The sequence below is a fragment of the Mus pahari genome, chromosome 4 (genome assembly GCF_900095145.1).
Source record: "Mus pahari chromosome 4, PAHARI_EIJ_v1.1, whole genome shotgun sequence".
In the NCBI taxonomy this organism is placed as follows: domain Eukaryota; kingdom Metazoa; phylum Chordata; class Mammalia; order Rodentia; family Muridae; genus Mus; species Mus pahari.
The window spans coordinates 55,947,795-55,962,370 of NC_034593.1; positions in this window are offsets into that span (position 1 = coordinate 55,947,795).

Here is a 14,576-nt window from a genome sequence, read left to right on the forward strand (position 1 = left end):
TTTTTTTTTTTTTTTTTTTTTTTTTTTTTTTTTTTTTTTTTAAATCTGGTCCAAAGAACTCTGGAGTCCAGAAGGGGTACTGAACCACACACGGCTCTACTAATCATGTAAAATGATTTCAATTTAAAATAATGTCAACAGAGACATTTTAACCATCGGAGAATGGTACCTCAACCAAGTGCCTCATTTACGGGAATTTATCTAAATCCTAAGAGTGTTGACACTACAGGGTCCCCAATGGAGAAGTTAAAGAAAGAACCCAAGGAGCTGAAGGGGTTTGCTGATCCATAGGAGGAACAGCAATATGAACTAACCAGTACCCTCAGAGCCCCCAGGGACTAAACCACCAACCAAAGAGTACACATGGAGGGACTCAAGGCTCCAGCCTCATATGTAGTAAAGTATAGCTTTGTGGAATATCAATGAGAGGAGAGACCCTTGGTCTTGTGAAGGCTTGATGCCCCAGTGTAGGGAAATGCCAGGACAGAGAAGTGAGAGTGGGTGGGTTAGTGAGCAGGGAGAGGGGAATTTTCCAAGGGGAAATGAGAAAAGGGATAAAATTTGAAATGTAAATAAAGAAACTATCTAATAATAATTTAGAGAAGAAAAGCATTCTGGTATCCCTAGTACCTCACAGGTGTTCCTGAAACCCACAGTTTCTGAGAAGTCCCGTAGTCTCACAGCTGTCAGTAGCTCTCCTGGGCTTGACATGGCCGTAATGGACCCAGGAATCTAAGACTGTAACTTGAACTTCATTAGTTAGTACCCCTCAAAAAAAAAACCCCAATGAGGTCCCCAAATGATACTTACTCTGTGAAGAAATGTGGAGACCCCCCCCCCAGATGATGCAGTCTAGAAGTGATATAGTCAACAGGTATTGATGGAGTTTGTTCCCTCTGTCAGTTAAAGAATTAAAAGGCAGGAAAAACCTGAATCATAAAAGCACAGCAGCAGACAAATCTGCACTGCCGCCGGAATTAGCAATTAGGAAATGCATTCATTAGGAGTGAGGAAACACACACAGGCAGCAGGCACACAGAGAAAAAGACCCTTGAGCAACTGAGGTGGGGTCTTGGGAAGCTGAAAAATTACAGGGGTCCATCTTTACAGGACATACTTGCTGAAAGCAAGCTTCAAAAACGTATGTTCTTAAAGAGATGTCAGCCTCTTTCTCTCTCTCCCTTTTCTCCCTCCCAGCACTCTCTCCCAGCTGCCATGCAGTGAGCATATTTGCTTTATCCTGCATGCATACACTGCCAATATGCTGTACCTTGGCACAGACAGAAATGTAAAAGGCTAACCAACCACGAACTGAAACCACCCAAACCAGGAGCCAAACATTTGCCTCTGTTTAACCAGCTACCTCAGGCATCTTGTCACTGACCACCACAACCTCACATCTTTCTCTTTTTAACTTTATTGGTATTTGCTTCAATGAGATCCCCCTTCCCATCTATTCAAATGTCTGATTGTGACATCTTCTGTCTTTCTGTCTTTACTTCAACATTTACTCCATCTGAAAATTATTTAAATTCGAAATGTACAGTTGGAAGGTTGCCTTCTCTTCCCTCAGCTTGCTGTAACACATTAACCCACCATGAATCATTCATGATCCTAACCTAGATTTGACCCTCCTTATAACTCCTGTTTCTTAACAAAGCTAAACAGACCTTACTCATGGATCCTTTGTAAAGACTGTGGTGCAGCTCCTCTTCTTCCTGCTTGTGTTTTACTTAACACCATTGTTACATGATGGAAACAGTATGTTTTCAGTTTCTATGAGGAAAGAGTCTGAGGGTTCCTCGAAACCGAATCTTCCCCTCAGCAGTCCTTTCTGACCACATTGCATATCATTTAATAGGATATTTGGGTTTCGTAAATTGGCTAATTTACATTCTCAGGAATTGTTTAGTGTTGGATCACCTTTCCTCTTTTACTTTTGATCTTACCGCTGTCACGATTGTGGGTGAGTCTTTTGTTGTTTCTTTCATTTTCCTGTCTCAGAAAAGCTGGACAACTTCCATTTTAGGAGGAGGGGTGGCCATACTAAGGAACTCAGAGAATGATCTAGCTACCATGGTTCATTGCCAATGAAGAAATACTAGTTTCCCATTTGAGACTTGTGAAACTAAGGATATAATTGTTTTTCACTCAACATTTTTTATTAATTATTTGGGAATTTCATACAATGCACCCTGATCACATTGGCTTCCTCCTGGGTCCATGCTCCGACTCCCCCCCAAGTCCATCAACTCCAATTTGTGTTGCCCATGTACTTACTGGAACATGATCAAACTCCCAATGGCCGACCCCTTAAAGAAGATTGAGTCTTCCCTCCCCCTTCATCTGATGCCATCAACTGTGATGAGTTATACTTCAATATCTTTATCACAGTTTTTAAGGACTCTCTTCAATAACTGCCTGTATGGACTCTTTGTTTCTTTGCCTTTCTTTCTTTCTTTCTTTCTTTCTTTCTTTCTTTCTTTCTTTCTTTCTTTCTTTCTTTCTTTCTTTCTTTTCCTTCCTTCCTTCCTTCTTTATTTATTTTGAGGCGTGGGGTGGGGGGTGGAGAAGGTTGTTGCCAGAAGCCATCAATGTCTCTCATTCTCAGTTACTAGCTTGCAAAAGGAACTTCCCTGCCACTAGCAGCCAGCAGCAGCATAATCACAGACATTCACCTGTTCCCACTGGCAGCAAGATCATAGACCTCACCATGTCCTCCAGAGGCAACAAGGACTATGGAGATCAACATGGCCTGCAGCAACTACGTGGACCAGGAATACCAACATGGCTCTGATAGAAGCATGGCCCTCAGAAGTCTCTAATAGAGGCCCCATCCAGAAAATGAACTGGTCATCGTCTCAGACATCCTGCTATTGCTCAGTGTCAGAGCAATCCTGCAGTTGGGCAATGTGTCCTGGGCAGTACCTGAGCAAGCTCCAGGAACGATACACACTACTCGACAACATGTCCCAGCTGCCTTCCTGGCACTTCCACAGCACCATTATGTCTGTAGCCCTTGGGCAATCCCGTAGCCCCCATGTTTCCCCACCCTCTCCCAGCACTGGGAGCAACACAAAAGGCAGGCACAGTAGCAGTTCTAGCGAACAGAGATGGGGTGAGGCAGCCTGTGGTAGCCTAAACCTTCTGGGGGCCCTACCTGGCAATGACATGTTCTGGTATCTACCACCCCCCCCCCGTGTTCCCATACTTGTTGCAGCTGCCATATCTCTAGTTCTCCTTCTCTCTACCTTGACTCCATTGCTCCATCTTTCTCATCTCTCTGTCATAATTCACCTATTAAAGTGGCTTTGTGATCTGCGGGGAGTCACATAGGATATCATTTTGCCCAAACATCTTTGCATGCAAATGCTTATTGCAACGAGTCGTTGATCTGGCTCGAGGTTTCTGAAGTACCATAAATATCAGAATACTGATTAGACTCAGCTTGGATACCCTGTTGTTGCTCCGAGTCAGGTGACTGTGCATCTGGACAGCGTGATTTTGAATCTCTCCACACAATTGTTTTATATGCCCTCTCCATGCCCGGGTTCCTCAAGCTTTAGCTGAAGTAGATGAAAAAAAGCAGGGACATGCTGTTCATTCCTTCGTTTCGTGGCTTTTCTAAGTCCTGTGTTTGATAGCTCACATATACAAGTTTTTTATGTTAATTCAACCTGAGAGTCACTGGTAATTATAGCATTCTGGCTCAGCTTCACATTGCCCTTTTACCTTTTCTTCATAGTCTTCTGCTCTGTTCTTAGTGTTGTAACTTCTTTTGTGCTCTGCCCCATTTTTTAAATTTTATTTTTAATGGTGTTTATTTATTTACATTTCAAATCTTATCCCCCTCTTCTGGGTTTCCCCTCCAACAACTCCCTATTCCATCCCCCCTCCCCCTGAGTCTATGAGGGTGCTCCTCCACCTACTCCCACCTCACTGCTCTAGCATTCTCCTACATGGAAGAGGGCCTCCCCTCCCGTTAATGCCAGATAAGGCAGTCCTCTGCTACATATGTGGCTGGAGCCATGGGACCCTCTATGTGTATTTTTTGGTTGGTGGTTTAGTCCTTGGGAATTCTGGGAGATCTGGTTGGTTGATACTGTTGTTCTTCCTATGGGGTTGCAAACCCCTTCAGCTCCTTCAAATCCTTCCCCTAACTCCTCCATTGATGTACCCATGCTCAGTCCAATGGTTGGCTGCATGCATCCAAATCTGTATTGGTCAGGCTCTGGCAGAGCCTCTCAGGGGACAGCTTTACCAGGCTACTGTTAGCAAACCCTTCTTGGCATCATTGATAGTGTCTGGATTTGCTGGCTGCAGATGGGATGGATCCCTAGGTGGGGCAGTCTTTGGATGGTTCTTTGTCTCATTTTTAAATCTTTCCCTTTTGTAAAAGTTGAACATTTTGTAGCACCAAACTTCTACCATACACCATCATTCAGTGTCAAAGACCTTCATGGAAAACATCATGGTCTTTGCATGTAATTTACACATACCCTTCTGTGAACTTGAGATTGTCTCTGGGTTATCTGTTAGTAGCTAATACTCAAAAAGCACAAGTAAATTGTTAGACAAATTCTGTTTTAATATTTTATTTATTTAATGAGTATTTTAAGTATTTCCAATCCTTTCAGGATTAGATTTACATATCATCTAACTCTCAAACGAGTTAGAAATTCATGGGAACTTATATTTTCTGTTGCTGCTACCAACAGTTAATATTGGGAAGTACAGGTAAAGTGAGGTGTGTTTGACGGGGTGATTGTCTCTGTCCGTACATAGAGCTCTCACTGATCTATGAGGAGGAGAACCTCTGGCAGCTGGCAGAAGCCCATCCCATCCTTTCTGGTTTGGCAGCTGAGAATTTACAAGCACTAGACAGAGCATGTTTGGTTCCTTTTCTTTAGAATTCCGAAAGCTTTATAGTCATGAACATGCTGACAGCAGGGTGCTTCCCACCAGACCCCTGCTGGCTGATGGGAAGACCTTAGTGCACTGCATTCCAGACAGTGGCTGTCATTCTCCTTCCTGGGCTAAGTTTCTTGACCATAGGTCAGGGTAGAGGTGGAGGTTCCAGGCTCTGGAAGAGTCTGGAGAATCAGGCACTGAGGAAGGCTTCTTAGAGAAGGCAAGAGCCATTGTTTGGTCAGTGCAGGCTCCGAGTCCCAGAGGCAGGCAGAAACAAAGTATGCTTTAATGCACCCCCCACCCCGAGTAAAATAATAGGGCAGATTCCCCTCATGTCCACTCCATTCACACTTCATACATTTCTTTCCTATTTATCATAATACATTTAAGCTTTAGCTTTTGATTGCATTATAATCTTATCCCCCTTTGCTATGTCAATTGAAAGATTAATCATAACTGCCATCTTTTCTAATTTAAACTGTTATTAAAATAACTTCTCTGATATGTAGTAGAAGGTCATTTACTCTTTATTTATATATCTAGGATTCAGAAGTTAAATCTTTGCAAAAATAGGCTAAGTTGTCCTTCATTTTCTAAGAAGGCAGACTTTTACAAGCTAGACTCACTTTATTATTTGTAGCCTACCATTTTGCTTACATGTTCTGAAAAACTTGGTGTAGTGGAATCTTCTTTTAAATTTTATTCTGAATTTGAAAAGCCATGATTTTTATTTAATCAACCAAGTGGATAATCTGAGGTTGCTTTGATTTATGGAAATGAACATTCTTAGGAGTAGGATGCCCTGATTCAATACAGCCATTCTACCAGGAATTATAGTTAGAGTTCCACAAAGTGGAGATTCAGTGCAGTGTACTTCAGCAATATGACAGGCACAGCACATCCTGCTGACTTGGAGCCCCTCTGCCACTCCTGAAGAGGATATATATATATATATATATATATATATATATATATATATATGTAACAAAATCAAATTACTACTTTAAGTTATGATAGCTTAAGAGAAAATTTTGCCTAGAAACTATAGTTGTGTAGAAATAACATGAGTTAAAGTCTAACCTAAGAATGCTGATTTTTGCCTATGTGTTGAAGGGTCTATTACCTTTTATCTTGGGAAGGCAAACACTTGCTGTCCTTAAAGAACACATTACTACAGCTCTCTGGACAAAAGGCATACTAGATAACTTGTTTGCTGAAAAAATAACCTTTTACTGCTACCAGAAAAATAAATAAATAAAAATAAAATCTTCCAACAAAATGTTTACCCCTGCAATTCCTGTCTCTGTAAACACGCCTGTGACAAAATGCCTTTTGGTGAGCATAAGACTCAGAAAACACCTGTTGCCTAACCTATGAAAGCTGCAGGAGATTGTACCAGGCTGCTATACCTTTGCAAAGAATTAGCTTGGGTTCCTGTGGGTAGGAAATAAAGAGCTGTTCTCCCATCTCTGCAAGAGCATTGATTCTTTGCTGACTGATATTTTCATAGCACACTTACCTCTTTGAAGGTGACAAAACCTTATCTCTCAGGAGTGAAAGCAAAAATGCCACATCTTTTCATGTGACCCAATCCTGACTAGTGGTGTATAATGGAAAATATGGTGTGAGACCCAGAGGAGATGCAGATGAGGGGAGAAACAGATGAGGGGAGAGACAGATGAGGAAAGAGACAGATGAGGGGAGAGACAGATGAGGGAAGAGACAGATGAGGAGAGACAGATGAGGGAAGAGACAGATGAAGGGAGAGACAGATGAGGAGAGAGACAGATGAGGGGAGAGACAGATGAGGTGAGACAGATGAGGGAAGAGACAGATGAGGGAAGAGACAGATGAGGGAAGAGACAGATGAGGGAAGAGACAGATGAGGAGAGAGGCAGATGAGGGGAGAGACAGATGAGGGAAGAGACAGATGAGGTAAGAGACAGATGAGGGAAGAGACAGATGAGGGAAGAGACAGATGAGGAGAGACAGATGAGGGAAGAGACAGATGAGGAGAGACAGATGAGGGAAGAGACAGATGAAGGGAGAGACAGATGAGGGGAGAGACAGATGAGGGAAGAGACAGATGAAGGGAGAGACAGATGAGGAGAGACAGATGAGGGAAGAGACAGATGAGGAGAGACAGATGAGGGGAGAGACAGATGAGGGAAGAGACAGATGAAGGGAGAGACAGATGAGGAGAGAGGCAGATGAGGGGAGAGGCAGATGAGGGGAGAGGCAGATGAGGGGAGAGGCAGATGACAGGAGAGGCAGATGAGGAGAGAAGGAAGAGAGAAAGTCAGGGAGAGGAAAAGAAAGACCTGTGCTGCCAGGCAAGAAAACAAAGCAACATTGAGACCCCAATCTCCTCTTATAGATTTTGGATACCAATTTAAGGGAAAGTGACATTAGTCACTTTGTGACAAAAAGATGTTCCTGACAAATCTGAGATGCCAGATTGAAATGACAGAACCAGGTGGAAAGGGACAAACCCCTTTTCCCCAGCACTAGGGTAACAGATAAAACTCTTGTAAATAAAAGACAGGTTAGCAAGAGAAAATCAAAACACAGTCATTTGATTTTAGTTTTATGTGACATGGGGAAAAATACTTATTTTATTCTTAGGTTCAACGAAGCAGGTGCAGCCAACCATGTGGAAATGTGATTGGGACAAAAAGAATACAATTTAATGGTAATAGCCCAGCAAGACCCACCTGTCAACATTCTTCTGGACCTTTTGAGTGGTAGCAATTATTCTTCTCAGCCAGGAGGCAGGATCCCCTCAGAGAATGGGTCTTGTGACCTTTTATGATACAGTGATGGGCACCATACAAAACCTTCATTGTCCACTTTATAGGACCTAGGCAAGGATGGGTGTCATATAACCTTCATTGCCAACTTGATGGTATCTATAATCTCCATAGAAATGATTCTCTGGGCAAATCTGTGAGGGATTGTGTAGATAAGTTAATTATGGTGTGAAGATCCACCCTAAATGTGAGCAGTACAATCCCACAAGCTAGAGTACTGGACTAAACCTAAAGGAGAAAGGGAGCTAAGTGCATGCATGTCTCTGCTTCCTGTCTGTGGCTGCACTGTGATCAGCTGCCTTAGGCTCTGCCAGAAGGGACTGTACCCTGGAACTATAAACCAAAATAAATCTTTTACCCTTTATAATGCTTCTTGTCAGTTCTTTGACCACAGCAACATGAAAAGTAATTGATGCAGTGAGTAATGAATTCAGTAAGAAAGTAAGTAATCCAGTAGGCATGTCAGAGAATTTCCTTGTGGCCAGGGCTTAAAATGTTGAAGGATAATTATAATAATTGTGACTGACTTTGGAGAAGGTTGGTTCTGGATTCACAACGGCCTTTGAGAAGAGGAATTTTGGTTTCAGAAAAGGAATACTGCTTCAGAGAAGATTAGGAGCCAAAGATAGAAGGGCAGGAGGGTAGAGAGACCTTTGATTCCAAGCTGCTCCTGAGGTTTCTCAGGCCCCTTAATTCAGAGCACTAAGCATGGAAGGTTCTGTGCTCTGAAGTGTATTTTCCTGGCCCTCGACTCTAGTGTCCGTGCCTCTAATAACTGCTAAGCCACCGCAGCAATGCTAGAAACATGGGTATTTACTACCCCTGGCTTAAATATTCAGTCCCCAGATACCCAGAACCAGCATCTCATTCTCAGCAAAGTATGGCGACACGACTTTACGCAAACCAAGGTTAGGTTCAGCAGGAGTCCTTACTGTCTCCTTCTGAAGTCATCAGAACTTGTCGTAGGAACTTATGTGGGCTGACTTTCAAAAGTGAGAAGGAACAGTCTGCTGTTGTTACGACATAATGTAGCCCGTCAATGCTTGATTGCATGCCTAGGCTTTTAGCTCTTATGGCTTGATAGCTTCCTGCTTGCGGCTGAAAGATGCTGATTGACGCAGACCACGACAACTTGACATACATGCAAGCAAGCGTTTCTGTGAAGTGAGAGTTGCCCTCCTGATGAAATGAGGATCGTCTTTGCCTGCTCAGCCTCCAGTCTCCTTGTTACCTTCTAAGTATTCTCAAGAAAACCACTACCATAGTCAGCAAGATGGATCAGCAGGTAAAAGCACTTGCTGCCTAGCCTGATGACTGAGCTGCACCTAAACACAGAGGCTGCTCACCTATAACCCCCAATATTCCCTTATGAAGACCCTTTGTCTGGCTGGGGTAGCACACTGATCTTACACAAGCGCAAGTGTCCTAGGGTTAATGGCCCAGGAGTTCTTAACAAAGTTTATGCAGGGATGTGGATGGGAAACAGTGTAGCTTTCATACCTGTCCAATTTTGACCTATGTCCTAGTCTGTCTACACTAAGCACCTTCATCTAGACTGGGAAATGCTCAGGGAACCACATTTATTGGCCGATTTCCCTGTCTCTCTTCTCCACTGCCTTACTGAAGTTTTCAGATTGTCTCGTTAGAATTCTATTGCTGTGAAGAGACAACATGCTCAAGACAACTCTTATAAAGGCAAACATTTAGTTGGGGCTGGCTTACAGTTTCAGAGGTTCAGTCCATTATCATCATGGTAGGAAGCATGGTATCATTCAGGCAGGCATGGGGCTGGGAAAGAAACTGAGAGTTCAACATCTTGACCTGAAGGCAGCCAGAAGAAGACTGTCCCCTGCAGGCAGCAAGGAGGAGGGCCTCTCCTGCACTGGGAGGCGCTTCAGCATAGGAGAAGATCTTGAAATCCCCCCCTCACAGTGACAGGCTTCCTCTAACAAGGTCACACCTCCTTCAATAAGGCCACACCTCCTAATTGTGCCACTTCCTGTGGGCCAAGCATATTCAAATCTTCACATAGATTTTCACTCCTATTGAGGCTCTCCTCTGGAAGAAATCCATTTGATCCGTTTTATTTGTTTTGTTTTGAGACAGGGTCTTTCTATTTGTCCTAGCCACCCTGTAACTTAGCTATATATGCCAAGCTGCTTGAACTCACGGAGATCCTCCACTGTCTGCCTCCTGAACACAGGGTCATAAGATTCTGAATACTTTTTTCAGGAATTAGATGCTTTACCTCAGGAAACCCTTACGGGTTTTTTCCCCTCTTTTTTTCTTTTTCTTTTTCTTTTTCTTTTTCTTTTTCTTTTTCTTTTTCTTTTTCTTTTTCTTTTTCTTTTTCTTTTTCTTTTTCTTTTTCTTTTCTTTCCTTCCTTCCTTCCTTTCTTTCTTTCTTTCTTTCTTTCTTTCTTTCTTTCTTTCTTTCTTTCTTTCCTTCTTTCTTTCTAAGGACCTTGCTATGTGTTGGTGTTCCTGCTTGGATGGAAAGGTACCCTGGTACTTATCCCTAGCTGAACCTCAGTGCTACAGACTAACAGCTCTGCTCAGGTTGCTCCTCTTGCAGCTCCCAAGCAAGAATAAGCACAGTTGAAGTGAGGAGCTCAGGAGCTTCAGCCCTGCTCCACTTCTTCACAGCAAATCTCATAATGGAAGAGATTTATTGGTGGGGACAAATCCAGGGACAGCTGCCTCTGTTCCCAAGAGAAGACATCGCCAAACTGAACCCAGGGCAAGTCTCTCAGCTATTAAAAACAATTACTTCACGAAATTTGCAGGCAAATGGATGGAACTTGAAAATATCATCCTGAGTTAGATAATCCAATCATAAAAGAACACACATGGTATGTCCTCACTGATAAGTGGATATTAGCCTAAAAGTTTGGAATACCCAAGATTCAATTCACATACTACATGAAGCTCAAAAAGGAGGAACACCAAAATGTGAATGCTTCCATGCTTCTTATAAGGGTGAGCAAAATACTCAGAGGAGGAAGTATGGAGACAAAGTATGGAACAGAGACTGAAGGAAAGGCCATCAAGAGACTGCCCTACCTGAGGATCCATCTCATATACAGTTGCCAAACCTGGTTGCTATTGTGGATGCTAGGAAGTGCTTGCTGACAGAAGCCTTATATGGCTGTCTCCTGAGAGGCTCTGCCAGACAAATACAGAGGTGGATGCTCATAGCCAACCTTTGGACTGAGTGTGGGGTTCCTGATGGAGGAGTTGGAGAAGGGACTGAGCTGAGGGGGTTTGCAGCCCCACAGAGGAAAAAACAGTGTCAATTGGTCAGACCCTCTGGAGCTCCCAGGGCCTGGAACACCTACCAAAGAATACACATTGAGGTACCCATGGCTCAGGCCGCATATGTGGCAGAGGATGGCCTTGTTGGACATCAGTGGGAGGAGAGGCCCATGGACCGAGGGTACTGAATGCCCCAGTGTAGGGGAATGCCAGGGAGGGAAAACAGGAGTGGGCAGGGGGCACAGAGCACCCTCATAGAGGCAGGGGGATGAGGGATGGGATAGGGAGGTTTCTGAAGGGGAGACCTGGAAAGGGGAAAACATTTGAAATGTAAATAAAGAAAATATCCAATAAAAAAACAAAAACAAAAAAAGAATTCTTGGGGGGGGGGGTGGGTAGAGCTACTCGACGTGGCTTGGGATTGGTGGGCTCTTGTGGCAAGCTCAGGGGTTTTATTCAAACTTTTCATCTAAAACTAGTATAATTTGGGGAGGGTCCTTTTGCTCTCAAATGGGCTGGAAATGACATTTTTGACACAGGCTAGAAGTGCTGTTGTCAGAGAAGTCTGAGGGGTAGGTTATTGACTCATGTCTCAAGGAGTTTATATAGACTTAAACTCCAAGGTAAATTCTGAGGTAAAACAAAACAACTATCCTCAAATAAACGGTGATTTTATACTGAGGAGCCAGATTCCCAGTCCTGGTCCCTGACTGACACAGTGCCAGACCAGCTAAAGCTCCCTTGGGGGGAAAAGGCCAATTCTGATGTTTGTTTTGGGGGCATGGCTAGTTTTGATATGGTTACTACAGAGTTGACTCTGAAACTCACAGACTAGTTTGAATTGAAGACATCTTCCCCTTGAGTCCGGTCATCAGCCATGACAACTGAGGCTTTCGGGCACTGCTGCCTCCTTCCAAGCTTCAGCTTCTTCGTTTCTCCGGGCCGCTGATCTGAGCTGTGAGGGTTCACAGCCTTAGCAGCTCTGGAGTCCTGAGGTGTTGCTGTCGTGAGATGTAGAGAGGACAACAGTAAAGGCTGAAGTCCCAGAGCCTCTCTCAGGGACCAGAGCCAAAAGTTGAGTGAGGGCACCAGAGGAGGGGGTTGGCACCCGGGGGAGCTGAAGAGGAGGGCGCAGGGATGGGGAAGCTGAGGGGGCACCCAGAGGCAAAACTTGAACCGACCTGACCTACAAAGGCCAGACACTCTGCAGTTAGGTGTGGCAACAGCTCAGGAGCTGTGGCCAGGTGTCTCTAAGTCCGCGAGGCAGCTGGAACCAGGGTCGTGGGGGTTGAGGAGGGGGTGGTGGTGGGTTGGCTATACTATGTAGTCTTCAGCCCTTGCAAAGGAAACTTCTCTTTGAAATAGACGAGATCATTTCAGAAAACCACTAGCAATCAAAATATAGAGTCCTCGAGCCTAGTTCCAATGAGTACATCTTGTTGGAGTAGGTGTAGCCTTGTTGGAGGAAGTGCCTCACTGTGGAGGCAGGCTTTAAGGTCTCACATGCTCAAGATAAGCCTAGTGTGGCAGTCTCCTTCTGCTACATGTGGATCTACATGTATAACTCTCAGCTTCTTCTCCAGCACCATGTCTGCCTGCATGCTGCCATGATGATAATGGACTAAACCTCTTAAACTATAAGCCGGCCCTAATGAAATGTTGTTCTTTATAAGCGTTGCCAAGATCATGGTCTCTTTTTACAGCAACAGAAACCCTAACTAAGGCATCACCCAGGAAACTTCTGGTCATACACTAATCATACAGAATGAGCACATTATATTTAGGAATATATATGTATATGCATATGCATATGTAAAAATTAATGAAGAGAGAGGCAATGAATTTGAAAGAAAGCAAGGAGGGACAATGGGAAGGAAAAACAGGGGAAATGATACAATTACATTATATTCTCAAAAAGAAAAGAAAAGGGTCTGGCTTCAAAACTGCTAGCCTCCTGCTTTAGCTTCCCTACTGTGACTATGAGCATGCATATGTTCATTCTTGGAGAATACACACACACACACACACACACACACACATATATATATCACATATATATATGATATATAAAATCTTTTTTAAAAACTCCAGCCTTTTTATAGCTGTCAATCAAGGTCCACCACTTGCTTTGTCCTTGGTACTTGACTCTTGAATGGAATCACACTGAGACTTTTCATAATCTCCTCATTAGCCCTTCCTTTATGGATCGATGCAGCACCTTCTAATGGATACCTGCCTTTTCTGAACCAGATTCTTAGGTTGTTCACCCCATTCTTCGGGTTATCACATATCCATTCAATAAAATCATTTTAGAATGAGAGAGCTAGAGTGGCTTCCTGTGATTTGAAGTAAAAATAAAAGCAATGAATATAGATGAAATATTAATGCCTCTCTCAGCTACCAAGGCTTGGTGATAAAAATGAATGAGTTATAAAAATGGTAAGCATTAAATGTTACATATTTGTTATTCATAAAATCAGTCTATACAAATTACTTTAAAATGTCAATATTTTCTATTTTCTTCATATCTTACTTTGAAATATCTTTTTTCAAAATGGTAAGAATATCTTTAGAACATGTCACCCAAAACTGTAGGATCCAAGTGATTATTGACCTGAAGAACAAAGTAACTTAGTGGTAAGAGTCACTGTTTGTATGTGTGTGTGTGTGTGTGTGTGTGTGTGTGTGTCTGTATTGCCTATTAAATTATAATCACCCAGTGTAGTATCTTTAAGTAATTTTTTTTTAGAAATATAATATTAAAAGATTTCCATGCAAAGGAAGCTGTAATGTTGTAATCATGAAGAAACCTTGCTTATTTATAATAATCTTTACATGACCAAAGTAACTCTTATAAAGGACAACATTTAATTGGGGCTGGCTTACAGATTCAGAGGTTCAGTCCATTATCTTCAAGGTGGGAGCATGGCAGTGTCCAGGCAGGCATGGCCCTGGAGGAGCTGAGAATTTTAAATCTTCATCCAAAGGAAGCTAAGAACAGATGACAGTCTCCATGAGACTAGGAGGAGGGTTTCTAAACCCATTCCTGACAGTGATATACTTCCACCCACAAGGCCACACCTCACAATAGTGCCATTCCTTGAACCAAGCATATTCCAACCAACACAGGGGACCAAAGAGTTTATTAAGCCTTATTTATGGAGTGTTTCTGTGGTGTGTTAAAAGGAAATATCTGCAATAGGGTACATATATTTTCAGGGTTAGTCCCCAGTTGATGAATTGCTTGGAAAAATTACAAGGTATGTATGGGATTGTCAGGGAAAATATGGCCTTATGCAAGGAGACATAGGGCTGGGGGAGGGGGCTTTGAGATATCAAGAGCTCATGCCAGGCCCAATGTTGAGGTCTCTACCTGCTGTGTGGCCCAGAGTGTAAACTTCTCAACTACTGCTCCAGTGCCATGCTCCCTGCCATAATAACGAACTACCCCTATGAGACTGAAAGCAAGGCCCCAATTAAATGCTTTCTTTATAAGAGTTGCTGTACTGGATAGCTTTGTGTCAACTTGACACAGCTGGAGTTATCACAGAGAAAGGAGCTTCAGTTGGGGAAGTGCCTCCATGAGATCCAGCTGTAAGG